This window comes from Thunnus albacares, chromosome 8 (genome assembly GCF_914725855.1).
Source record: "Thunnus albacares chromosome 8, fThuAlb1.1, whole genome shotgun sequence".
Classification (NCBI taxonomy): domain Eukaryota; kingdom Metazoa; phylum Chordata; class Actinopteri; order Scombriformes; family Scombridae; genus Thunnus; species Thunnus albacares.
In genome coordinates, this window is record NC_058113.1 from 31356729 (window position 1) to 31383590 (window position 26862).

The following is a 26862-nucleotide window of genomic DNA, read 5'->3' on the forward strand; positions in this document are numbered from 1 at the left end:
ACATGTCTTGTTTTATCTGATCGACAGTTCAACATCCAAACATATAATGGTTTTACAGTCTTGTATAAGAAAGAAAAAGCATTAAAGCATCACGTCTGAGGAGATCCAACCGGTTAAATGATTGACATTTTTCGCTTTATTTATTATCAAAATTCTTGCCAGTTAATTTTCTGTCGTCCCGGGTCCAACATAACTTTTTTTTCCCAGTTGAACCATTTGGCCAATAGATCAGAGTTTCACTGGCCCCTTGTATATTTTCACTGGCCCAGCAGCCAAAAAAATGAAAATAACTCTTTTTCTCCTTCATTTTGGTGATTTATTCATTGTATACATAACACGTACAACGGTGAAGTTCCCTTTAGATTTGCTTGTTTTTCCTTCAGTTATCCTCTCGTTATTCCTCCGGCTCGTGGTTAGAGTAAAGGACGAGCCTGCTAAGACATACAAGGAGGGTTTTTTCACTTTTTTTACTTTGAATAATCCTTTACAGTACAACATAGAAAACCCCCAAATACTCCCGACATCTGGGAATGCAGTATTTGTTTCCGTCAGTGTCATCCACTCATCTGTGTTTTATATCTGGCTGCTTTTGCTGTCATAGTCATAATCACAGTGGGAGGCGTTATTTTACTATCGCAGTGTCATTGCTGTAGTCGATGTCTTCCGGTGTTGTGAGAGGGGAACTGGGAGTGTGTGTGTCCGGCGTTGCTGGCTTACTGTTGCCAGGTCTACGCTCACTGTTTCTCTGTTTGGGGAGTTGGACCACACTCTCATCCTCTTCTCAGCGTCTGCCGTCTCTCGTTCTCACTCTGTCTTCTCTCTATGTTTTTTCGTGTATCTGGCTCTGTTCTCGGCTTTCTCGCTCTATTTATTTTTGTGGGTTAACACTTCTTTCTTTCTGTCTTTCTTTCTTCCCACTTTTGTTTTTCTTAAGTCATTTACTTTTACCAAAACCCTGAATAGTTTAATCTTAGATACCGTAAGCAGATCGCTCTGAACACACACACACACACACACACACACACACATAGACCCACACTCTTCTTCTTACAACACAATCCTGATGGACTACACACATGCAACAAACACATATGGTTTCCTGGCTCATGTCCCTATCATACACACACATACATACACACACACACACACGTGCACACACCAGTCTCCAGCCAGAGAGAGGCTTCTGGTTTGCATTGAGGACAAATCCGTGTTTTATGACAGTTTGTCTTTCCTAAACCGGGGCGGATATATTCGCTTTGATGGGCTCTACTTTCGTTAGTTGGGTTGGTTGTGTGTGTGTGTGCATGCGCATGTGTGTGTGTGTGTGTGTGTGTGTGTGGTTAATCCACTCAGGCGTCACCGCTAATGAGAAGGGGAGGTGTGGGAGACGCAGGGAAGGCGACACAGGGATCATTAGATATACACACACACATATACATATACATATACAACCACACACACACACACACACACACACACACACTGTGAGTGAGTGCCGGCAGTGTGTGAACCAGTGTGTGTGTTTTCTAAGCTACTGTATATACTACATCCCACAAAAACACACACACACATAGACAAACAAGCATCTATAACAAGCCTCTTTGACTGATTATTACTCACAGAAAATGGGATCCAATCAGATCAAATCAAATCAGATCTTCAACAAACACACCGACAACTTATTCTTAATATCAGTCATAGATAATTATTATTTCATTATTAAAAAAATAGTGAGATTTCTTTTTGACCAATGGTAAAAAGTGAATCATAAGGAATTCAGTTTAGAAAGAGGAAACTGAGAACAGAAAGCAAATCTTTAACCAGAGAAGGTTAATAAATAACCAAAGTAAATATTCAGTTACATTATCTGTAAATTCTAAATGTCCGGTTGTTTCCTGTTCATGAACGACATCATTGGTTCTTCAATCATAGGTACTCCGTTTACAGCGTTCCCCCCTCGGCCCTCACCAAAAAACTCTTGAGCTTTAGTACCGTTTGCTTTGGAAGATCTTGGAAGAGCAGCATCTTCTCTTCCTGTGTAGAGCCGCAGAGCAATCCAGCAGATGTTCCTCCAAATCCATATTCTGAGCTCTATATCTCTATATCAATATAACAACCGTGTGAATGTTAAAACACATCACTGCTGGATGCCAGTGCCCTCTAAAGCACTGCGTTGTTATTTGCATGTTTGATTAATTGGAACTGCAACACGTTCTCAGTCAGAACTCGTCACTTACGGACGCTTGGTCAGGACCCACTGGCGTCACTTTTTAACTCACTGGGTACCCCTTTAGCGACATTGCATAGCAACATGGAGTATCACGGCAGTTTGTGTTAAAAAAATAATAGTTTTGTGGTGTGACAACACTGTGGTTAAGGTCTGGTTGGGTTTAGGGGCAAAAATCTCTTGGTTAGGGTTAGGGCTAGATCAGGGTTTGGGTTAAAATGATCTTCCTTCTACTTCCTTAAACTTACGCAACCTTCATCATCATGGCAACAATAAACACCACAACGATAGATACAGTTTTTAAAAAACTGTCAAGACTTGCGGTTCGAAGCGGGAAGTGGTCTCCTGCAGTCCTGCTATGGCTATTTGCCATCTATTTATCTAGCCATCCACCCAACCCACCTCCTCCTGGAACTTCATATAGAAGTCATTGGTTTCATGGCATCAATGTCAGACATTGTGGGAGTTCTATAGAAGTTTATCAGACTTCCCTGCACGTTCAAAAATGACGCTTAAGGGGTAACCAGTATGTTAAAAAGTGACGTCAAGGGGTCCTGACCAAGTGTCCGTATGTGACGAGTTGGGAGTGAGAACGGGTTGGTACGTGTGTTGATCATCCATGACTAAACTCCACCAGCTGTTGTTCTGTTTGAAATCCCATCCGTCCATCCATTTTCTTTACCGCTTATCCTCTAGAGCTTGAGGGAGGGAGTGGGGGGAGCTGGAGCCAATCTCAGCTGACACTGGCCGAGAGACGAGGTACACCCTGGACAGGTCGCCAGTCAATCACAGGGCTGACGTATAGCATGGAGACCGACAACCATACACACCTACAGGCGTTTTAGAGTCACCAGTTAACCTAACCTGCATGTTTTTGGTATGTGGGAGGAAGCCGGAGTACCTGGAGAGAACCCACGCAGTCACGAGGAGATCATGTAAACTCACAGAAGGGCTCCAGCTGGCCGGCGGGTTCGAACCAGGAACCCTTTAGCTGTGAAGCGACGGTGCAAACCACTGCACCACCTGTTTGAAATGTTCCAGTTAAAAACATTTTGACAGGGAATTAGATGGCAAAGAAAATGTTCTTAATCTTGTAATCAAACTAGGGATGCACCCATCCAACTTTTTTCTCTCCAAATACCGAGTACTAATCCGACACAAGTGCTGCCTTGTTCCCAAATTTAAAATCTGAATAACTTAATATGTAGAACTAAATGGACTAAATGCATTTTTGACTTTATTGGATAGTGGGCAGTGAAGAGGCTGACAGGAAACAGGGAGAGAGAGAGAGAGAGAGTATGAAAGGTCCCTGGCTGGAATCGAACCAGGGACATTGCAGTTATGTGGCATGCGCTGTAAGTATTCAGCTACTGGGGAGCTCCAGGAATCATTTTTATGTAAGGTTACATGAGGCCAGGGATTTGTGTAATGTGAAAAACAGTGGGACGCTGTGACTGAATGAATGTAATAAATAGCAGAAATGTTTAATTTTATGACATTCACAAAGAAACCATATTTTCCCGGGGTCGCTGGATTATCAGTTCGCTATCGGCGCTCGATCAAACTGTGAAACATCATTTTTTTAATCTCTGTAATACTCTTCCTGGGTTGCTTTCTTAGCTGCTTTTAGCTCTCATAAGAAAGATGCATTATTTTCCACTTTATCACATAGAAATCCAGCATATCTGTCATTTGATGTGTCATAATTTGAGATTTATTGCGTCCGTGTGATGATTCTGTGTTTAATATCAAAACAGATTTAATAGAGCTTGACTGCGGTTCCCTCTCCGACACACTTACGTCACTCTTGCCTTATAACAGTCCCCGCCTTCCAGACATGACTGAAAAAAACAAAAAAAAAAAGGGAAAATGATCCCTAATTAGTATTGTTTGTCATGGAAACCTCCAGAGCAAGTCTGTGGTTTGCACTTAAAAAACGAGAGGAGGAAAGAGGGACGGAGGGAACGAGGGGAAGTGATTTGGGGATGAGGGGAGGTGGGGGGGGGGGGAGTAGCATCATGTCCAGACTTGTCCTGTAGCTACCACTCCTCCTCCTCCTCCTCCTCCTCCTCCTCCTCCTCCTCCTCATCAGACGGAAAAACAGAGAGAAAATAAGAAACAGTGTGAGCTTGTAAAGTCTTTGCAAATGATAACGTGATTGTTTATTAAACCACCACACAGTGACTTTCTCCTTTAATCCTGGATCTTGACGGTGTTGCTCAAGGAAACTTCAGCAGAGAGGATTCTTCCCAGGATAAATGCTTAGCTTGAAATTATAATATTTTTCAGTTTCAGTTCCCGTTTTTCACCAGTTTCATGCATAATTTATATAGAAACTTGTTTTGGAGCTGTTTATTTTTACACTTGATTTAAACACTGATTATATTTGTCATATGAAATCCGCCTGTTCTTGGTCATTGATCATCACATGGTTGTTGGTTTGAATCCCGCCTCCTCCAACCATCATGTCAAACTGCTCCCAATCAGCAGATCAGATATGATGATAACAGTTATGATGCTGGTTATTGTTATCAATGATGGAAATATTAGATTATGATTTTTTTTTATCAATTTGATTAAAATATCTTTATTTATCAGGTATTTAATTAACCAAAAAGCACACAAAATCCATTATATTACAGCATAGTATTTCAATAATGCAATATGAAATTGCATATACCACAATAGAGGGTTTTTTCCATGCTTCTCATGGATGTTTGTTTCGTATCATTTCTCATCTCTCTCACCTCATTTACTGTCGTCTCCTTGCTGCCGTCTATCTGATGACGGCATAAAAATCAAAAACATAACAACAATTTAATAATTAGCCCTTAATTTAGTTGTTAAAGACTTCTCTTTGGCATTTCTGTGACTTATTGGCCAATATACATATATATGTAATAAGCTAAATCAGCTGATAATATCAGTCATACCAACGTATTCCTCATGCTCTGTCCACAGTCTGAATCTGGCCAAAGCTTCAAGTGTTTCCTGTCACTCTCTGATGTTCTGTGTAATGATGGAAATTTTTTTGGGTGGGGGGCGGGGGGTGGGAGGGGTTCAACGGGGCAGCTTGCAACTCCCATAAAACCAGAGAACATGGTGGTAGAGAACAAATCAGTTCAAAGCTTCTATTTTTCAGACAAAGACACACACGCATTCAGCTTCCGCCTACCTGTCTTTGACTTAAAAGTAATTAGGCGCCGTGCCAAACCCCCCCCCCTCCCCCCACACCACACACATACACCTTTCTGCATGGCAGCCGGAAAGCACATTTGGTTGACATGAAAGGCATCAAAAGGCGTCTGAGAGTGAGGACAGAGAGAGACAGAGAGGAACGAGTGCACACACACACTCTCTCTCTCTCTCTCTGTTTTTGTCCCACTCTCTCTCTCTCTCCACGACTTGAAAAGGAGGGATGAAAGAGAGATGAAAGGGAGAGTGTCTTCCTTCTCCTTTTTCCCTGGCGCTGCTGCATCCCCTTTTTCTTGTTCTACTCCGCCCCTACAGCCCACCTGGGATCACAGACATCATCCAGAACACACACACACACACACTTGTTCTTGATGTCAGAGGAGGAAGGCTGCTAAGAGCTAAATTTGAACTCTGACCTAATATTGAGGCTCTCTCTCTCTCTCTTCCATCCTTTCAATGAGTCAGTAGAGGACTCATCAGGTCCGGGGTCAGTCTGCAGTCACTGCTCAGATTTATGCTAACAGCTATTTGCCACTAGAAAGGAGCAAATAGCCTCTACTATCCAGAAACACTGCACCTCATTCATAGTAGCATCAGCTATTAGCATCGCCTAATGTGTATTTGCATTGGCCATCCAGGCATCTCAGTATTGCACCTTATACGCAGTTACCGTTAGCTATTAGCCCTTACCCATTAGGAGTGTCCATTGTGAATTGGCATAAGTTTTAGCTTTATCCATTAGGCCGTGAATCTAGATAAAAGCGGTTATACATTATTGACTTTCTGTCTATTAAGTCTCTCAAAGAAAATGTTTCCAAAGATAAGTATGAGTGGAGAGAGAAGGATTCTGAGTGAGGAGAGCTTTGAGATGGTACGTCATGATCCTGCAGCGCCCTACCTTAAAGGGGACGTATCATGCACATTTCCAGGTCTACATTTTTATTCTGGGGCTCTACTGGAATATACATATTTGCATGATTTTGCCTTTATGCCGCCCCTCAGTTCAGCCTCTGTCTGCAACAGGCTGTTTTAGCTCCTGTCTCTTTAAGGACCTCCTCCCGATGAGTCCACTCTGTTCTGATTGGTCAGCTTTAGGAAGCTTCCTCCTGCTCCAGAGGCCACATAAACAAACTATAGTAGTTGGATTTCACTTCTTTTCCTCGTTCTTTACTTGTAATAATAGACTAATAATAAAATTCTCAAACACATCTGTACAATTCGAGCCAGAATTTAATCCAAAATATGAGAACGGACAACAGGAACAACCCATGGAACAACCTACAACAACAAAAACAACCAATGGAACAACCTACAACAACAAAAACAACCAATGGACGGCCATTTGTGGGCATGCACCAATGATCAGATGTCATCATGAGGAGGAAGTAGAGACAACTTTGCAAACAAAGTGTTCATAGCGGGCTGAGACCCTGGGTTTTGACTTGCAGGGAGCATTTTTTTACATACGTTCACCACAAGTTTTGGACCTTTAACCATGTTTAACGCAAACATCTGACATTATAACTCAGTCAGAAATCAGAAAATGTATTATGTCCCCTTTAAAAGAGCTGCCAACTTAGCTGAAAGGACACTGGGATACAGTGGAGAGTTTAATGAACCTGCTTGACCAAATAGTCCCAGGAACAAGTCTGGATTACCAGCCGAGCAAAGCAGGCAACTGCCCCAAAGCCTCAGATCCACAGCGTCCCGAGGACCCCGTATTCACTGATTGTCAGTTGGTTTGTGGTAATTTAATGCAGTTAACCATGGCCAGAGCTTGAGAATGAATGAACATATATCAGCAGTATTACAATTTACCCACAAGCAGCTTTAATTCTAATGGTTTCAACCTTCAGGAAGTCCATTTAAATTAGTTTCATGTTAGTTTCAACTCATCCACATCCTCTTCTCTTAATGTGGATAGATAGAAAAGATAAATCAATCCGTACAAACACACCTCACCTCTCCGGCCTTCCTTTTTACTCCCAGGTGAGTTGCGTCGTCAGCAGCAGAGCGAAGCCGCACAGGTAATCAAACCGGTAGTGACTCTTGAGTGCGCAGAGGCCGGAGGAGACGTGTACTAACATGGCCGAATTACACGGTCCTGCTGTGTCAGTCTGTCTGTCAGATTACAGAAACACAGCGAACAGAGCTATCAGCTTACTGTCACACAGGGCGGCTGCTATTCACATCCAGACTCTGCACACACACGCACGCACACACACACGCAGACACACACACAGCGAGCAGGTTTCCTCATCCTGAACAGGATCCTCCCGGGCTGTGGCCAGAATTTCTGACCCATGAATCTCTGTTCTGGTCGTGTGTGTGTGTGCGTGTGTGTGACAGATAGAGGCCTCTCTTTTCCCAGCTCACCCCCCATGAATAAAAACACAGACAGAAAATGAACCCTTGTTTAGCCATCGCCACACACACACACACACACACACACACACATACACACACACACACACACACACACACACACACACACACACACAGACATACTGAGGCTAAGTGTCCTTGCAGATGGAAAGTAAAATATGTGGCCCATGAAACGGAGCTTGAATGTTGTCTGTGTGTGGTGGTGTGTGTGTGTGTGTGTATGTGTGTGTGTGTGTGTGTGTGTGTGTTGGAAAATAAGTGTGTATGTGTGTGTAAATGTTTAATGGTGTTTGTAGTGTATAAAAGTAGGTGGGGTCATTACAGAAGATGCTGGCTTAAATCTGCAGGCTGTTAAGAAATGTCAAGATGTTTCTGTGTTGTTTCAAGTGCACAAGTTTTATGAAGTCAAGACTTTATGAGTGTATCTTAATCTGTTGGAATGACCAAATAGTTTAAAAAAATAACACTCTATAGTTCAATGAGAATTTACAACCAATATTGAAATAAAAAATAAAAAAGAAATGACGTGAGTTGGTTTGGTTTGGTTTGGTCTGGTGTGGTTTTATTCTGTCATAAAACAACTGACAGATGCAGAAACACAAAATACAAAATACACATACTGTAAAGAACTCCACATCAAGCTGAAACTACAATATTGATATATTGCGTCATAAAGCTGATATGGCTAACACGTTAGCAAGCAGTTGCTTATTTACACATGAATCACGTTTGTGTCCATCTGATGAATGTAAGTCTGGTTTGGTTTCCACTAACTCCTAAGAAAAAAAATGTCTCTTAAGCTGTTAGATCTTCCACTTTCTTCACCTCTTCAGCTGATTTCTGTGTGTCTACATTTGGATTTATCAGATCTAGTTTGTTGAAAACAGCTGCCTGCTGCTGCTGGAAACACTGAGACTGAATTATACTGTAAATGTGCTGAAAAACAAAAAAACAGCTAAAAGCTCTGTAGAGGCACACAGCAACACCTCTCGCATTACAGACAGTCATTTGATCCACTATTCACATAAATACATGTATTATCGCATTAAAGACTGAGACTGTGTCAAGTCGGGTAAATTCTTAAGTGCTGTTTTCAACTAAAAACGACGATGCATCCACAGCAGGCGTTTCAGCTCGTTTCTGCAAATACCTTCATCCATAATTCTCCTCCTGGGCATGTGAGGAGGACAGACGAACACAGAAAACCAGCAAAGAAGAAACTGTGTAGTATTTCAGTTTCCGCAGCTGCTTTCTGATGTTTTGTTTATTGGGAGATTACACCAGTTTCAGCAAGAGAAAGGTGTTAAATAGCTACGTTTGGCTCTAAACAAGCAGAACAACACTCACAAGAGGCTGTCCGCCATTGTTGTTATTGTCGTTGTGTTTCTTCTTCTTCCTCTTCTAAGGAAGAGGAAAAAGCCACCATCTGTTTTGTCAGCTGTATGACATTATTTATACAAAGCTCTGTTTTCCTCGTACACATGACAACGCCAAGCCGACGTTTTCACATTTACACACTCTGGAAGATGTTTTGGAAAAACTCCATTTTTCAGGGGGAGAAAAAAACACTGTTTTAGTCTGGATGAAGGGCCAAAACAGTGAGAAAAAGATGCTTTTACGGATTTAGCACTAAACTACTATATCACTACTATACTACTGATGATCACCCTGCCTACAGCCATATTCACTCTCTACAGTCAGACCCCTGATGTAAATAATATATGCAGAGTGGAACAAAAAGCCAAATTTTAAAACACCACAGAGCACAGATACAGTTCATATACTTACTGTGAGCATGTAGTGAACATAAAGTGAGTAAGAATATAAGAAATGTGCTATAACATTACTTAAAAATACTGATTTCATCCCTTTAAGTTTATGAAGCTCAGGCTGTCAGAGATAAAGAGTGTGAGGTCTGTGTGTGTAAAAAGAGGGTTAAGCTGCACACTTCTGTTTCTTCTCTCTTCCCTAAAGCAAATTAAAGTTGATGGTGTTCCCGTTACCTTCCAGTACACCCAAAACACAGCTCACTTAGCTTCTTCAGATGATCTTGGCTTTTTAAATTTCATATTTCTGTATTTCTTCTACATGCACAATGACTTGAAATGAGTGCAGCACTAGAATAAGGTTGACTTCCTTCCTCATCAGTATTATAAATAGATAATAAGAAGGTCAGAACAAAATAATATAAGCACACACTACCATGACATTAAAGCTGATACATGTATGATTTGGTATTATGACTGATCTTTTGGCAAGTCAACATGTGGATCAGTACTTACAGTAAATCTCTAGCTTCTCAATTCAGAAGAAGGTGGGTTCTGGTAATCTGGGTAAAAAAAAAATTGCTCCAATTCTATGTTTTTAGATTTAGTTGCATGTTGGAGTGCCGCAAGAGTTAGTATTTTTGCCTCATCAGGGGGTTACATGGCATTTAAATTGGTGTGGTGTGTTCACTAAATTACAGCTGGTTTTCACTCACGTGTCCCCCCAAGTCAGACATGTCAAATGTGTTCTCAAAATAAAACTTGCTTGCTTCCCATATTCCTGCTTGTCACATGTGTGCTCCTTGAGAGTCCAACTGCGTGTCGGGCGTGAGCTCCACAAATCCAAATGTTTGTCAGGTACTCTCATCAAGTCATTATCGAATGTGACCTCCAAATACCAACCGGTCAATAAAGTTCTTCTTAAATCCGACTGGATATCAATCTGAGTTCTCGAAAATCCAACAGTCTGTCAAGTGTGCGCTCACTAAATCCAACCCATCACCACCTACGTGTTCTCTAAATCTATGTCTTCATCGAATGTGTTTAACAAACAAAAAGTGGCGTCTTTACATTTGTTTATATTCTTTTCAGTTTGTATTGTAAAAGTCTGACAAGAAACGGTGCTGCAGCTAAAATATTAAAGATTCTGACTTGACAAAAAAGGCAGTAAAACCTTTTGGTCATTTTAATTTTTCTATATTTTCTGTAAACCTTATCTCGCTTATACTGATGATTGCTTCTGGCGTTTCTGTCCACAATAAACAACACAAAGATAGATCCGTGAGTGCCGGTGTTTTCTTTGTTGTAAACCTTATCTCAGGGTTAGGGCCAGTTTTAGGGCCAGGGTTAGGGCCAGGGTTAGGGTTAGTGGTTAGGGTTAGGGGTTAGATATAATGATCTAAATGCAGTCTTAAAGTCTTCTCTACACTTCCAGATATTTAATTAGTAAATGCCTTTATTTTTAAATATATCATTAGTTATCTAATCAGTCATATTTAAAGATATTTAGTCTAAAAACAGAATTAACAAAAGGCTAAAAAAACAACCTAATCAGCCTTAAAAAGCCACACAGAAACAATACTGAAAGCATGACATCAGTTTCCTCAGTGATTGCTCTGACAAGAAATGAGTACAGGGGGAGAAAAAGAATGGATTTATTTATTGAAAAGGGAATGAAGACATGTCTGAGGCCGCTGTCAGAGACGTGAGCCAACAGCAGAAGAATTATGGACTCCCTTGTACTGACTGAACTGGGAATGGAAGGTCATCCCACCATAGCTCTGACCTCCTGACTGGTTTTAGTCTCTGGGCTCGCAGCTTGTCAACAACATTTTTAGGTAGCAACATATGCTGTTCTACTGTAACTCCAAAGCTCGTGCGTGTCAACAAAATCCCCACCGCATGGCTATCACACCATCTCCGGAGCTATTTGTTGGCTCTGGCTGTGTTGACGGAGCGCTGATGAGATGCTTGGCTGTTTAATGTGAGTGTAATGTTCCGCTAATGTCTCTGCAACGGCATTATCTGATCGGCTATTCTTGGCCCGAGGCTAATGCTCGTGGTGATTACAGATAGTGATGAGGACAATGTTTCAAATATTTGTTGCTTGGTCGGGTACCAGGGTGGACTAATGCTTATGGACTCGTGGCACCCTGTAACGGAAAGTTCAGTGGTTTTAAGCCCCGCAGCAGCCGTTAAGTCCTGTCAGTGACCTTGTGTTGGGATAACTCACTCATAATCATAATAAATCATAGTAATTTGTCTTAAATAAACGTGGTGAAAACTGCTATAAAAATGAGTTGTTGGAGAATGTCTTGAGGAATGTGGTAAAACTGAAAATCTCTATTAAAAATAAGAATTTGATGCCACTTATATTATTAGATGTTGATAATGAGGTAAAATCCAGATGTTTGTCATGTTATGAAGGGTTTTAGGTGTATTAACATTTCTATTTGATGCAAAAAGATTGCTGATGTGGTCAATCAGTTTTACATGATAATCCAGGAAACTTTATGGTGCTTCTGAAGATTTTCACAGAAGTCTTAAAGGTACCCATGTATGTTAACATGCACTGTTTCCCACCAATATTGTGTATTTTATGTATCTTTAAGGCCTAAAAAATTGGTTGAATTCATTCAACTAACAGTGTTGTCCAATGATAACAGAATCACCTTCTTTCAAAGAGGAGATAATGATAAAATGATAAAAAAAAAAAACATTTCCTGTCTCATAAAACATTTGCAGAGAAGAATCTTGAATTAGAAGAATCATCCATGTTTGCTTGCTAGCAGTCTTCTTCTCTTCCTGTCCGTTGGCAGCACATTACTACATACCTTATCATGTTACCGCCAATGATTGTCATTCAGTCAAATAGTGTGAAACCATCAGCACCCACATGCATGACCGTCCTTTAGCATGTGCAAAAGATACTAACAAAATGGGGACCCACTCCTAAAACCATTGCTCCCAGGCACCACCAGTGGCTAAAAACTCTCCAGGGTAACTTTTAGGAAGTGTTTAGACTGATCACATTGTGAATTTTTGCCTTTTGTTATTTGTGTGAATTAGAGCACTGAAGTGTTTTTGAAGTTTGATTCACCCAGCCAGTGTACCAACTAGAGGTGGATGTCAGTTTCAGTTAATTTCGCTTTCGATAGACCAACACCCATTAACCAGTTAGTTACTGGTTAATGGGTGGCTGTCCAGCAGTCGGTGGTCAGAGCTAGCTTGTCTGCCCTGGTTAGCTTGACTTTCAGCTCATCCTTCGTCTCCTCAAAGTGTTTTCGACGTGTTTAGTCACAGTAGCTCTCAATGGCATAACGTACTCGGGCTCAGTGTACCGAACAAGCTCTTTGGTGATCTTCGGACATGGCAGCTGGGTGCTTGTTGTTAATGTGGTACGGCATATAAGATGTCCCTCCGCCCGTCCCCCCAACAACTGTTTTTGGGAAAACAACATTACTTTTTTATTATAACTTACATCATAGTATAGTTACATACTCACACTCTTTATAAAACTTTATAAGACTGCCTGTCTTTTGAGCTCCTTATCACCTGTCATAGTGGTATTTGGCAGCTTGACATATTCCGTTTCTGCAGCAGACAAGTCGGAAGACGCTTTGGACTCGTTTTCACTCGTCATAAATTTATGTCCTCAGAAAAACACATTACCCGGAGCCTTCAGAAACTCCCGCAGGTTCAACTGGATGATGTTGTGAACATGTGATTGTCTAGCTGTTAGTGGAGTGTGTATGAAAGTTAACCTATAGACCGATAAGTGTAATCGGTCAAAAATATTCTCGACGGTTAACTGATTAACTGTTGACATCTCTGGTACCAACTGTACAGACAGTAGCTGTTGAATAACTAGCAACATATACACTGTGTGTATATGTCATACACAGTGTAAAGGTCCCATCTATACATAAAATAAAGAAAGTTCTCTGTGATAAAATATAGTATTTGAAATTCAAGGTTCACTCACCAGCTGTTTTTTTTCCGTGTTTGGGGATTTGATGGAGCAAATCATTGCAGCATCAAGACTGTTGAGCATCTCAAGTTTACCTCAAGGACAGTGAGGCAATATTTGAACTGGAATAGCAGCAGGTACTATGGGAAAAATATATCAACAGTTTATTAAGTCAGTATGATGCAACGGGGAGTTTCATCGAAGTAATCTAATTAATCAAAAGCATGTTGATAAATCCTGTAAATTATAGCAAAGAAAGAGAGGGAGATTGGGAGACGGAGGGAAAGAAAAGGAAATAGATTTAGGGAGGGGGGGGCGAGAAGGGAGAGGCAGGAACTATTCTGGCTACGATAACCATCAACAAACCAGACAGTCTTTCAGAGGTGGAAACCCAGATGTGTATGTGTGTGTGTGTGCGTTTCCCCTCAGGTCATGTAACATGTGGTAAGGAGGCAGTGTTTTTGCGGTAGTGTCCATTCAGGCTCTGGCTCCTGAGGGAACCTTCCAGAAGGAATGAACGCTCTTCCTCTGGGAGGCCCGTGTAGGAAGTGCAGCTTTCAGCGGGGAGGAACCGGCCTTCACACCCCCTGCTGCTTTTCACATTAAGGCCGTGGCAGCTATGTTATAGGATATAACCGTTAATCTAATGTATTTTATGGCGGCTACTAGTTCAGTTCATACATTTCATGGGTCAAACCAGTTACACAGGGTTTGGACCCCATAACTTTTAATAATAATGTGCACTTGATGTTTTAATATCCTGTAAAAACAACTTTTACACACCTAAAGATGATTTTCGTTTGGAGACATTGCATTTTTGGGGGGCAGCTGATCCTAGCACACATGTGTCATAAATGTAATGTTGATTGAAATGTTTCACATGTTTCTCCAAAACACATTACAAATGTTGCTTCCAATACAATGTGAGACCAGAATCTGGTTTTAACTGATAACAATAATGATTATAATTAATATCTCTAATGGAAAAATAACCAAACATTTAATTTTACTCATCTAACATGTAGAATGCAAATACCTGGCATTTAACTAATGTATATTCAAAAATGGTAATTGCATGTGGCTATGTTTTAACAATGTTAGCTTAATATTACCCCTTTAATCTCACAGTTGGCTTCACCATTCAAGCATTTGTTTGGCTTAAAGGGGACATATTCTGCACATTTCCAGGTCTATATTTTGATTCTTGGGCTCTACTAGAATATCTTTGCATGATAAATAGTTCTTATTTATCTTATACTGTCCCTTTATGCAGCCCCTTAGTTCAGCTTCTGTCTGAAACAGGCTTTTTTAGATCCTGTCTCTTTAAGCCCGCCCCCCCCCCCCCGATTTCTTTTTCCTCATTTGTTACGCAAAACGGCAACTTCTCAAATACATCTGTACATGTTCGAGCACCAAAATCAGATCAGGAATATGAGAGTGGACAACAGGAACAACCCGTGGAAAAACTTGGCACAAAGACTACGGAATAGACGTCTGTTTATGGACATGTGCAATGAGCTTGAGAGAGTGGAGAAAACATTGCAAACGAAGCATTCACAGCAAGTTGAAGCCCTGGCTTTTGACTCGCAGGCAACATTTTTACATAACACTATATAGATAACAGAAAAAGCATGATATGTCCCCTTTAAAGGTTAGCCTATGTTCCAGATAAATGCTTGGAAGACAACAATTAGTTGCTAGTTGTTTAGCAAATGTATACATTATAGGGCAGGTACGCTCATGTATTCTTATATAACAGAGGCAGATCATATTGCCTGTAACATTTAGACTTTTATTTGACTAATAGATTCAACCTCTGCAGTATCTATCAATCAGCTGATACATGAACATCCTGCAAGTTGTAAAAGCTAATGGTTCGGCTGAAGCACTCTGACAGAACAGCGTCGAGGCTCACAGATTCACCTTTTGTGGCGGTTAGCGGTCAGGCTAATGCATTCCAACATTTATAGTGTTTAGAGGTCGGGCCTCATGCATTCAGCCTTTGTGATGGTTAGCGGTCAGGCTAATGCATGCAGACATCCAAGGTCACTGGTGATTCAGCTAATCGGCTTTAAAAAAATGTTTTAAAACATTTAAACTGGTTTAGCTGGACATCATTTGACTTTCTAGGCAGAGGACGCGACCACAGAAGAAGACAGATAATTTAAGAAAATAAGCTGAATCAACCACCCTGTTAGTAAAATAAATGTTCTGTATTTTTTTGCAGAAGGACTTTCTTAATTTGATATGACTGGAAACCAACACACACGTCTTCTGTTGCTCTTTACTCAACTATTTGTTTCTATTTTTGTTCTCATCAAATATTGTGACATATCTCTTTATTAAGGGCTATAAGATAAAAATTGCATAGTTGCTTTACATTGTTTCATATCCATTCAGTTTCTTGAGCTTTTTTGGTATAATGATAAGTAAGAAACTCTATTTAATAGGGAAAGTCTATATTTCAAAACAATACATAATTACAGATAATCATGTAGAAATGTGTTTAATATGCGAACTAAAAACATATCTGGTCGTACAGATGGTGTTGCAGAGACGAGGTTTGCAGTTTTTGGGGGCGATCAGGAGTTGTTTTACTCTCTAATAAAGCCCCCTTTTGTTAGCCCCATTCCCCTTGAATCCCCTCACCCTCCACCTCTACCCGTCTCCCCCCCCCCCACTTTTCTTAACAAGGGACCTTTAATTTGGCGAGAAGGAAGCAATGAATTGTAGAGCATACTTTTCCACGGGCGGCCTGGGAAGTGCAGACCCCTCTCTCTCTCTCTCTCTCTCTCTCTCTCTCTCTCTCTCTCCTTGTCCCGTGCAAAACCCAATAGGTAACACATGTGAGACTTCAGCTACTGCACTCCTCCTCATCGCTCGCTTTCTATGTTCCTCTCTCTCTCTCTATCACTCCCCCGCTCGCTCACTTTCACGCTCATCGGGCACCGATGCTTTTGAAATGTAAGAATCAGGCACATGATATGAAAATAAATCTGATATAAAAACTAAAGCACAAGCTTTTCTTTAATGTATCATAAAGCTCCCGTCACTCTTGAGTCACGAATTTCAAAATTTCAAATAACTTAAAAAGACGGAGGAGATAGAACCAAACCATCACCTTAATCCTTCCCAAAGCTCATTTTTCTTGTTTTCCACAATTCCAGCCTTTTAATAAATATGGAGAGGGCTTTTCCTTATTTTCTTGCACATAGTTGGATCAGTGAACTTGTTTGGTTTCTGTGTTGAGAACTTTATTTGTTGATTATTTGGTGTTTTGCTGTGAGTTAAGCCCTGAAGGAGCGTTTTTGTATCACAAATACAGAAAGCAAACCTTTTTTATTCAACACATGGACAATGTATCGACCACTAATAGTCTTCCTCAGGTAAAGGTGAGAGCGTGAACACACCTGTGTATGTATATATCATACATGTAAGAATTATATTGTCTTTTTGTGCAGATAATTTCTACCCAGCACCTGCGAGGATGTACAAACAAATGATTTATACAAACTCCATCTGCTTCCACTTGGACTCATAAACCATTATCAAGTCTCACAGGGGATATACTCTACTGGACGTGTTCTTTTATCTGCTGAAGAGGTTTATTCATACAGTGAGTTTCATTTTTCAGGCTGACCACTGAAATACCAACATGCTCTCTCTCATTTTTGTTTATTTACCGGTATGTGATCTTTATTGTTGATGATTCTCTCACTTGTGTTTCTTTTTTATCTTTTATCTCTCTGCTGAAAAAATATATTCATACGTAATGTGTGGCTCTCGGGGTAGCTTCTGTCGGTGTGTGTGTTTAGCTGTGTGTGTGTGTGTGTGTGTGTGTGTCAGGGAGAGTTTATCAGAGGAGACGTGTCAATTAGCTGGGGGGCACAGAAGGCAGAGCCAGAGGTCAGAGGTCGGGCCGGGGGGTATTCGTCAGCTGTCACTAACTATAAAAACTTACTGTGCTCATGCACATGTTTGTGTGTGTGTGTGTGTGTGAGATGGCGAGGGCCTCGTTGCGGGTCAGTAGTCACTGAGCCGAGACTGAGAACACATGCTTTTACACACAAACACACACCAGCTCACTGTGTGTGGTGACACCTTCATGCAGCACAAAATTAAACTAAATGACCTTCTAAAGACCCATGTTTTATTTCTCCTATATACAGTATATGTATACATTTTACTAGATCAGTAATGAAATGATTGAGTTGAATAGATGTGAAGACAACATCACATCCTCACAATACTGGACTCTGCCATTCAGAAAGTGGAGGCTTTCCAGTTGAAAAGCAGAATCTAATTAATTCATCTTTATTACAATTACTGTTTTAAAAATTCTCCTTCCCTCCTCTCACTACTCTGATCCCACTATGAGGTGATTTATCTGTTATCTACTGTAACCAAAGCAGTTCAAACTCATGACATTTTTGGGAAAAGAGCAGTAAGCTCCCACCAAACACAATCCAAGTACAGTGAATCAATTTATTTGTCTCGTTAGTTTGTCTCTGACAAGTTTTCCCATTTTTGGAATGTATTTTGAGTTATTCTTTAGAAGATCCAATCCAGTCATAAAGAATCTGTCAGCAAACTTTATCGCCTGTATCTCAGAAAGATCTACATACTGCTAATGAATAACACGGAGTTACATGTTGCCATGTGTGAAAACGGCACCGCAGAGTCTGTTAACCAAAATAAATAAATACATATTTTTTATGTTGAAATCGAGTTAGACTTTGGGATGTGTTCCAGGTAAACATTCACTAAGAGACATCATCGGCCAATAAAAGTGTCCGAACTCCTACAAACATCAATAAAAGCCAGCTGGTTTCAGTGTAGACTCGTCTGTTAATGCGACCGATGCCAAACGTCTCATATAAACAGCTGAGAGTCTGAAACAGCTTTTAAAAATGACGCATTTTTTTTAAAAATGCTGCAACTTTTAAATGTTGTAATGCTCACTTGATATCGAATTTCAACTCTGGACATTCTTTTGTAGTTTTTGCCATCATTTATATCAGTAATAATAACATTTTACTCACCTAGTTAATTGCTGAAATCTGAATACAACATAACACAAATGCAGTCATTCAGGTCAAGAAAACAGTCAAATTATTACGCAAACTGTTCGTTGCAAATATCCATCGCAGTTTACAGACTGACCTCCTGTTTCTGCTCTCTACCGTACTAACTGTAGCTGTGCGCATGCAGTTTTTCTGCACAATAAGGGGGATTATTACAGACATTTACTGACAGATACACTTGTGTTTTTTGTTCCAAATGAAGCGGTTTAGATAATCTTGATGGACTTGTTCAGAACTTGTCTGACTGCTCGTGTTTTTTTACTTTGTTGTAGCGATGATGAGTTCAATGTTACCATAATCAATGGAAATGATGACCGGAGTTACACAAATACGACCCATTAACCTGCAGAGACTTCAGACATTTATTAAAGAAAAGAAAAGAAAAGTTAAATCCCCGTCAGACCTCAAATGATGACTCTTACATAATGATTTCAGTTTTCCAAAGTTCACGTATAGGCTTTCTTAAGGTCTGGAAATTACCTGTTCCTCTGAGAGCTTAAGTGTTTTCTCTAGCAGAGCGAGAAGTGATCAGTGTCAGTAGAAAAGTTCTCTCTGTGTTGGCAACCGCTCAAAACAAAGTACAGGCTTTAGACCGCAGACAGAAGCATTATGGCTACATAATGCCTCCTTTCCTCTCCATCCTCTCTCGCTCTCCTTCTCATGCCCTCCATCCCTCCTTCCATCTACATGTCTTCCTCTTTTCTCCCCGCAGTCTCATGTGTGTGTGTGTGTGTGTGTGTGTGTGTGTGTGTGTGTGTGTGCCCAATAATAAGAGCAGTGTGTGTGTTTGTGTGTGATCACAGAGGACATGATTAGTTTCCTTCATTAGGCTAAAGACCAGGCTTTGCTCCATGGCAAATATTGGGCCATGGAAATGAGACATTTACACACACACACACACACACACACACACACACACACACACACACACACACACACTGAAAGGGCACACCTCTAACACTCATCTAATATGTGCTCACAGTCCTGGACAGGACATTCCTCATTTATTCAGCAAATGGTCACAGACACACACACACACACATATATGAAAAGCGTCAAATGCACACACACACACACACACACACACACACACACACATACATTCTGACCACATTTTGACACTCTCCCACACACGCCGAGTAAACATACACGTTCACAAAATCAAAAGTCTGCAAATACACACACACACGCACACACACTCAAGCACATCCCCATGGAAAGCACACACACACTCACACCGAGTTCAAACCACACTCACACACGTGCCAAAGCAAATGGGCACAGGTTGTGGGTCGGCGGTGTGTTCCTGTGGCTTTAATTAATTCCAACGATTAATGAGACGTGATCAGTTCCAGACTCAGCCGGGCCAACAGCCGCACATATGTGTGTGTGTGTGTGCGAGCGGCCTTGCACTAAAACACACCGATGGTTTAGTCCACCCAAACATACCGACCACCTTCACTGCTTCACCAACCAAACAGGAGGGGCGGCTACCACGGCTTGATGCTGAAGTACCTTAAAGTGCCGCCGACGGCCGCTAAGTCAGTCATTCCTTTCAACGAGTCATTATGGTCTCAATCATTAAAGTCGGACCCTCTAATAAGTGAACCGGTGGTCACTTTGGAAATTATTGCACCGTTAATAAGATTTGAAGACTTACAGTAGCTTTGATGTCTGGCGTGTGGGCGATGATTGACAGCTGTGATTGACAGTTGGCTCACCTGCTGCTCTCCCCGGCGCCGGGACTCACACTGAGTCAGACTATTGTTGCAATATTTCGCTAAGTTTAAGTTTAATTATGATACCTGCCCTGTTAGCACAATTTAGCTGAAGAAGCTAACGGTAGCCCAAGTGTGCAGCGCTCTGTGTTCTCAGTAAGCTAGCGTTAGCTCGGGTCCGAGGTAGCAGGCGTGTTTCCAGAGTGTGAAAGGCAACACCTGCACTCCTTATTTGGAAATGGAAAATATGGCGTCGACACAGTTCCAAACCAGCTCCAATGCAAACCAGTGGGTGACATCACACCTCTCTATGTCCATCTTTATATACAGTCTATGTACATTACCAGCTGTTACTACTACTGCTACTTCTGCTAATGCTAACACTACTAATACTACTGCTGCTACTTTTGCTACCATTACAAGGCCATTATGCCATCACCATATAAAGCAGTCATTTTAATTGTCTGGTAGATGTTTGTTAAAATCATTCAACAGGACGCCTTAAATATACACTCACAGAGCACTTTATTATAACACATGGTCAATCTAATGCAATCCAATACAACAGCTCTGCCATATCTTCTACTTTTACAAAGATTATATATTTTCAGTTTTCAGAAAGGTGATAAAACTACTTGAGGTTTATCATTGAGGTCCACCCCATTAACATGCCACCCACTCGTGTGGGTTAAAACGCACGTTGGTCAGAACTGCAACTCGCAAATACATACATACGTAAAAACACACCCACACACATAGTGCAAAAATGTTTTTTTTCCCACAGACACACACACACACACGCACACACACACACACGTGTGTGGTGTGTAGCTATGTGCTGAGCTGGTGCTGCGCTGGCTGGTAGAGGAGGAAGAGGGTTTAACGCAGACAAAGACAGCCAGGCCCCGCCCACAGGAAGAGACTGCCGAGGTGGACACCAAATCTGACCTCTCCCCCCTCCCGCCCCCCCACCCCACCGAGTGTGTGTTTGACCAGAGAGACATCCAACATACGGACAGTGTCAAGCTAATATGTGTGCATGAGCTCATTTCAAGACCGTCTCCCCCACACACACACACAGACACACACACACAAACACACACACACAAACACACACACTTTGTGCTGCTGGTTGTATAGTGAGGTTTGGAGTTAGGAGGGAAACTCCCATAGATAGAGGCCCTGATACACACACACACACACACACACACACACACATATATATATATATATATATATATATATATATATATATATATATACAAACAGAGCTATTTTTCCATCATTTGCGGTGCAGGGAGCTATGTGCCGATGTTTATGGCACTGTATGTCTGTCTGGAAAGATGTAGGGGTGTGTGTGTGTGTGTTTGTAAGTTTGTGTGTTTAAGTGTGCGGGAGTGTGTGTGTGTGTGTGTGTGTGTGTGTGTGTGTGTGTGTGAAGGAGCGAACAGTTTTCTTGGAAGCGTCGAGTGCTGCTGTTTGTGTATACGTCTGTGTTTGTGTGTTTGTGGTGTGTGTACGTATCACTCAGTTTATGTGTTAGTCTTAGATTATCGCTGTGTGTTTTTGGAGAAAGTGTTTATGCAGTCAAATTGGTCTTCCCTTCTAGAGACATGTACTCACATGTCAGAAGGTCTGGCTCAGCTGCTCTCTCTCTCTCTCTGTTTGTCTTCTGTGTTTTTTTTTTCCAACAGCCAACAACACTTCATTATCAGATACTGATATTAATGTGGTTTATGTTTAACTTCCTGGTGCTCTAACTTTGTCTCTGGAGGCCCAAACATTTTGAAATAAATCAGTGCTACGGCTGAAATCTACCCCTCATTTATCCCTTCATTATTCTCCACACACAGTCATAAACACTCAATAGTTTACTCTAATAACACATCATCATTCTGTAAAGAGATAGCGTCCGCACAATGGATTGTAACTCCCAGTCTTTTTTATTTTTAACTGAAAAAGGCAACATTATGACCTCACGGAGTCTTCATCAGGCACATCATGGCCAACATGACGAAGAGGAAGGCACCAAAGTAGTGACATCATGCCGACATCATTGTAAACAACAATTGACACGATTAGCTCATTGTCAATTCCTGAAGAAAGTCACAGAAAACTTAACATTGGTTGTAAAATCTACATATGTTTTGCAACAAATATTCATATTCTTCATATTCATTCTTTTTTTTTCCCTTCATCATCATTTTGTGCCATCACCAACAGATGTAGAGACACACAGCTGTAATTCTCATGTCCATCAGTGGAATTTTTAGCACTCGTTACTAGCCGAGCAGGTTCAACATGAGGACACAGGTTGTAGAATTTAAAAAAGATGGGTTTATTTACCCTCCAAAAAAAGAGAAATGGTCAAAAAAAGAAGGGAATACTTACTAAATTTGGCTTTAAATGGTCAACAACACAAAACTGAATGTTAAATATATCAATCTGAACCGCAACAGAACTGAACAACTGACTAAAACAAACCACTCTAATGCCGCCATGAGGTGGACATTTGTAGATATGAGTGAAATGTCTATCGGATGGATCGCTATAAAATCTGGTGGAATGATGAATGGTTCGATGATCATCAGGTCAACATTTCTCTCTGTCTGCTACTTTAGTTTATAACCAAACACCTGCAACACTAATGTCTTTCTCATCAGTCTCAGCTGTACTTTGAGTAAATATTACCTGCTAAATATCAACATGTTAATTCGGCCTTTGTGAGCATGTTAGCATTCTAACGCTAATATTTACCTCAAAGCACCACTAAGCACAGCCTCGCAGAGCCACTAGTGTGTCTGTAGACTCTTAAATTGACCCCCCCCCCAACTTCCTTTAAGCAGAGATGCAGTTTCTCTGAAGGGCCTCCGTGATGAAGACGTACCTAGCTCTTTAGTGATTTGTTTCACCGCTACAAAACCTCCGTACCAAACACATCACAGTAGTTTACACCCTTTTCTGTTGGTCTCTGCCAGATGTGGATAAATCTCCATTCAAGCCTGAAAACACAACATGTATAAGAAAGTGATTCACCAAACACCCAAACCAGAGCCAGTTTGCTTTTTTTTGGAGGGGGGTACATCATTTCACAGATTCCTTGTTTGTTCATGCTGCTCTGAAAAGTGGCTCAAACAAATTTTTGGAATCACTGAGGTTAAGATAGCTGAGGTATAATTATATGTGTGGTTCTTTGTCAAATCACCAAACTGAGCATTCCTGCACGGTATTTTTTTTATGGGGTCAACCGCACATACACATTTATATTCCTCGGAATACTTTGTCACTTTTGGTGCAAGAAGTTTTTTGTTGTTGGCTTCCAGTAAGGATGCACACTTCAAAGCATTCAAGTAGATCTGAGAGTACAAAGACACACACATATAAATATCTTTGGTGGACATCATACAAAGCCTTAAATCTGTGTTGTAGTTTACACACACACACACACACACACACACACACACACACACACACACTTACGCTTTCTGTTACATTAAAACTCATTTTTAGATGCAGTTTTCAAAGCGTACGAGTATTTTGGTGGAATGCAGACACACACACACACACACCGACACACTCGTGTATATATCCCCCTGAGTACCCTGTCACTATTGGATGTACACATCAAAGCCTACAATGCCTGTTATGTGTGTGGCGACAGACAGTAATTAACTGGGAACATCCCAGTGGGACCAGTACTGACTGACTCCATCAATCACAGCCAATCTGCTGTAACCACTGGAATGTCTGCAGGGAGCTCGCAAGCTAACATTTCGTTAGCACAGGAGTGAAGGTTAGGTTTGTGCTCATAACAAAATATTTGTTTGGTAATGTGAGGTGCATAATCATGTATTAGAAAGATATGTTTTCACCTGTCAGTGTTTGTGTTTGTGTATGAATTAGTGTTGCACATACATACCGTATATGATGCTAGTGTTTCATTGCTTACCTGCATTTACCAAGTTCTATACTGTTGCTTCAGTTTAGTTTCATTTAGTAAAAGCAGGTAGTGGAAAAGTAAATTATGAGAGAATCATCATTATTGCAGCCAACTAGCTGCTTTAAACTGTCGTCTTGCTACAGCTGACTGAACATGAACGCTCGTCTTGTCTCCAGCAACAGTAAAATATTCCAACAGTTCTTAGCATTGCAGTATAGTTTAATATAGTAACGCATAGTTCATACAGAAAACAATAGAAAAGTCGCAAATACATAACTAACACTGCAATGATAGATGAAAAAGTGAATCAGTAATATAGAAACAAATGTATGTTTATGATGCAATATGCATGATATTTTCTTGTAACAAATTTAACATTTGAAGCTCTGAAGACTCTCTGATTGATCATTTTATGATGCCAAATTGAACTCAGACTGTTGCAGCCTGAACAGAGTGTAGTGCTGTAAGTTAAATGACAAACTGAACTGTAAAAAGTTAAATTTCTTCAATTTTAAAATCATAAAACAGACATTTATGGTCTGTGTCTCACAAAGGAGAGACTGTGTCCCAATCAGAGGAGGTCATGTGACAGAAAGCAACATATCCTCACGGTTTGGCTGTTTATCATTCCTCCGGGAGGTCAGAAGCAGTTTTATATAGTCTATTTTATTGTTGATGGAGTGGACATTGGTGAGGAAGATTAACAGGAGAAATGGTTTGGGATCAGATGGCTTGGATGTCAGTTTGCTTGCTGCGCTTCTGCTTCCTCGCTCACCGCTTTTGGCGTCTCCCCGGCCAGTCGTTCTCGTGGGGCGACGCCGGAGCGAGCCAAGGCAACGCAGGTTCTCCAACGTATCACGTAGCCTCCTATGTCTCCACTGTATTACCGTATATCACACAGTATATGTGCAAACACATTAGACTGCTGTATAAGACAATAGTGGTTGCCTTTTTTTTTTTTTTTAAATGCATTGATGACAATAATGAGCTCAACCTCGCGGTATGCATCACCTGACCCTGCTATGGCTCATTCGATAAAAGATTGAATCGGACTAAGAGGCTATGCTGTACCTACGATGACCATGTGCTGAGTCTTTGGCACTACGTCGCAGGCTACACTCCTACATATTAGACATATGGCAACACAAAATAGTCCCATATTCAGTAATAAAATGAGGCAAACCTTCCCTCTGTAGCTTGTATCATAAAGTAAATGAAAGACTGTAAACACAGTCTGATCTGATCTCAAACGGTGCATCCATCAAGTGTTGCAGTGGTGATATCGACAGGAGGAAGCAAACAATGATCTATAAATCAAAACTAATCCCGAAGGTATCAGCGGGACCTCCGGCTGCTCGAGTATAAATTCAGTTTAAGATCGTTATAGAACGATTAAAACATGCAAAACTACACGTATTGTCCTTTAATTTATCATGATACAGATATATAGACCTTCAGAATTGGCCAATAATTTCATTTAAAGTACAGCTGTATAGTCACATGATAAATCCAACTTGTTCAAACAGAAAATTCACAAATTCACACACACATTTGGTGGCGACAGACAGTAGCCAAAGGTTGTTTGTGTGTGTGTGTGTGTGTGTGTGTGTGTTTGAGAGAGACAGCGAGAGGATATGAAGGGGTTAAGCAGGGAAGTGCTGGAGCCAGAGAGATTGACCCAGACATGACCTGCCTATGAGAACATGGTTAAACCCCTCACTCACACACACACACACACACACACACACACACACGCACACACACACACACACACACACACACACACACACACACACACACACACTAAGGAGCTCATCCTGAAATGATGGAGAGATGGAGGAAAAGATAAAAGAGAGATGGCATGGCCCCTTTTTAGAACTAGAGTTAATGTGTAATAATATCCAACAACTTCCTCTTATTTCACAGCCCAGACACCATGAAAACTGTACTTTTGAATTTTAGTGCTAATAATTAGAAGAAAAAAATGTAATTAAATTCAATTTGAATGGTCTTCCTCTGTTCACCAGACCTCCGCTGTTGTCCAAGAACTATTATAAACACGTCAACGGGTTTGGAAATAGTTTTTTAATAGTTTTTGGACAACGACAGACGTCTACGGCACAGAGGAATAAGATATATCAGGCTTTGGACACACACACACAGTACTTGTTGGTTTGGATCCAAACATGAGAAAAATATAGAAAATGACCAGACGGATCCTTTAAGAATGTTTAATTTAAACAAATCTATGTGATTAAAGACACAAACTAAGGTTGAACAGAAATAAGTCTCACAGTTCAGTTTGACCTCAAACAGACCTAAACTTACTTCCTGGCTTTGGACCAATCAGATAACAACTCATCGCCAGTTTAGGAGCACATTGGCCGTGAACAGGCTGAAATGGGGCTTATTCATCATCATCATCATCATCAGCCATTAGTTTGGATTGTGTTTGAGATTGTTTTTAAGATCTTGTCAGTGTGTGTGTGTGTGTGTGTGTGTGTGTGTGTGTGTGTGTGTGTGTGTGTGTGTGTGTGTGTGGTTGGTTGGAGTAAAAACATGATGATGATGTTTTTA

The 26862-nt window shown here is 40.9% G+C and overlaps 1 protein-coding gene across 1 annotated transcript in view; it reads left to right on the plus strand.

Annotated features, from left to right (window-relative positions):
* bbs9 (Bardet-Biedl syndrome 9) overlaps nt 1–26862 on the plus strand; it is a 205347-nt gene that overhangs the window by 138100 nt on the left and 40385 nt on the right. The window lies entirely within an intron of this gene.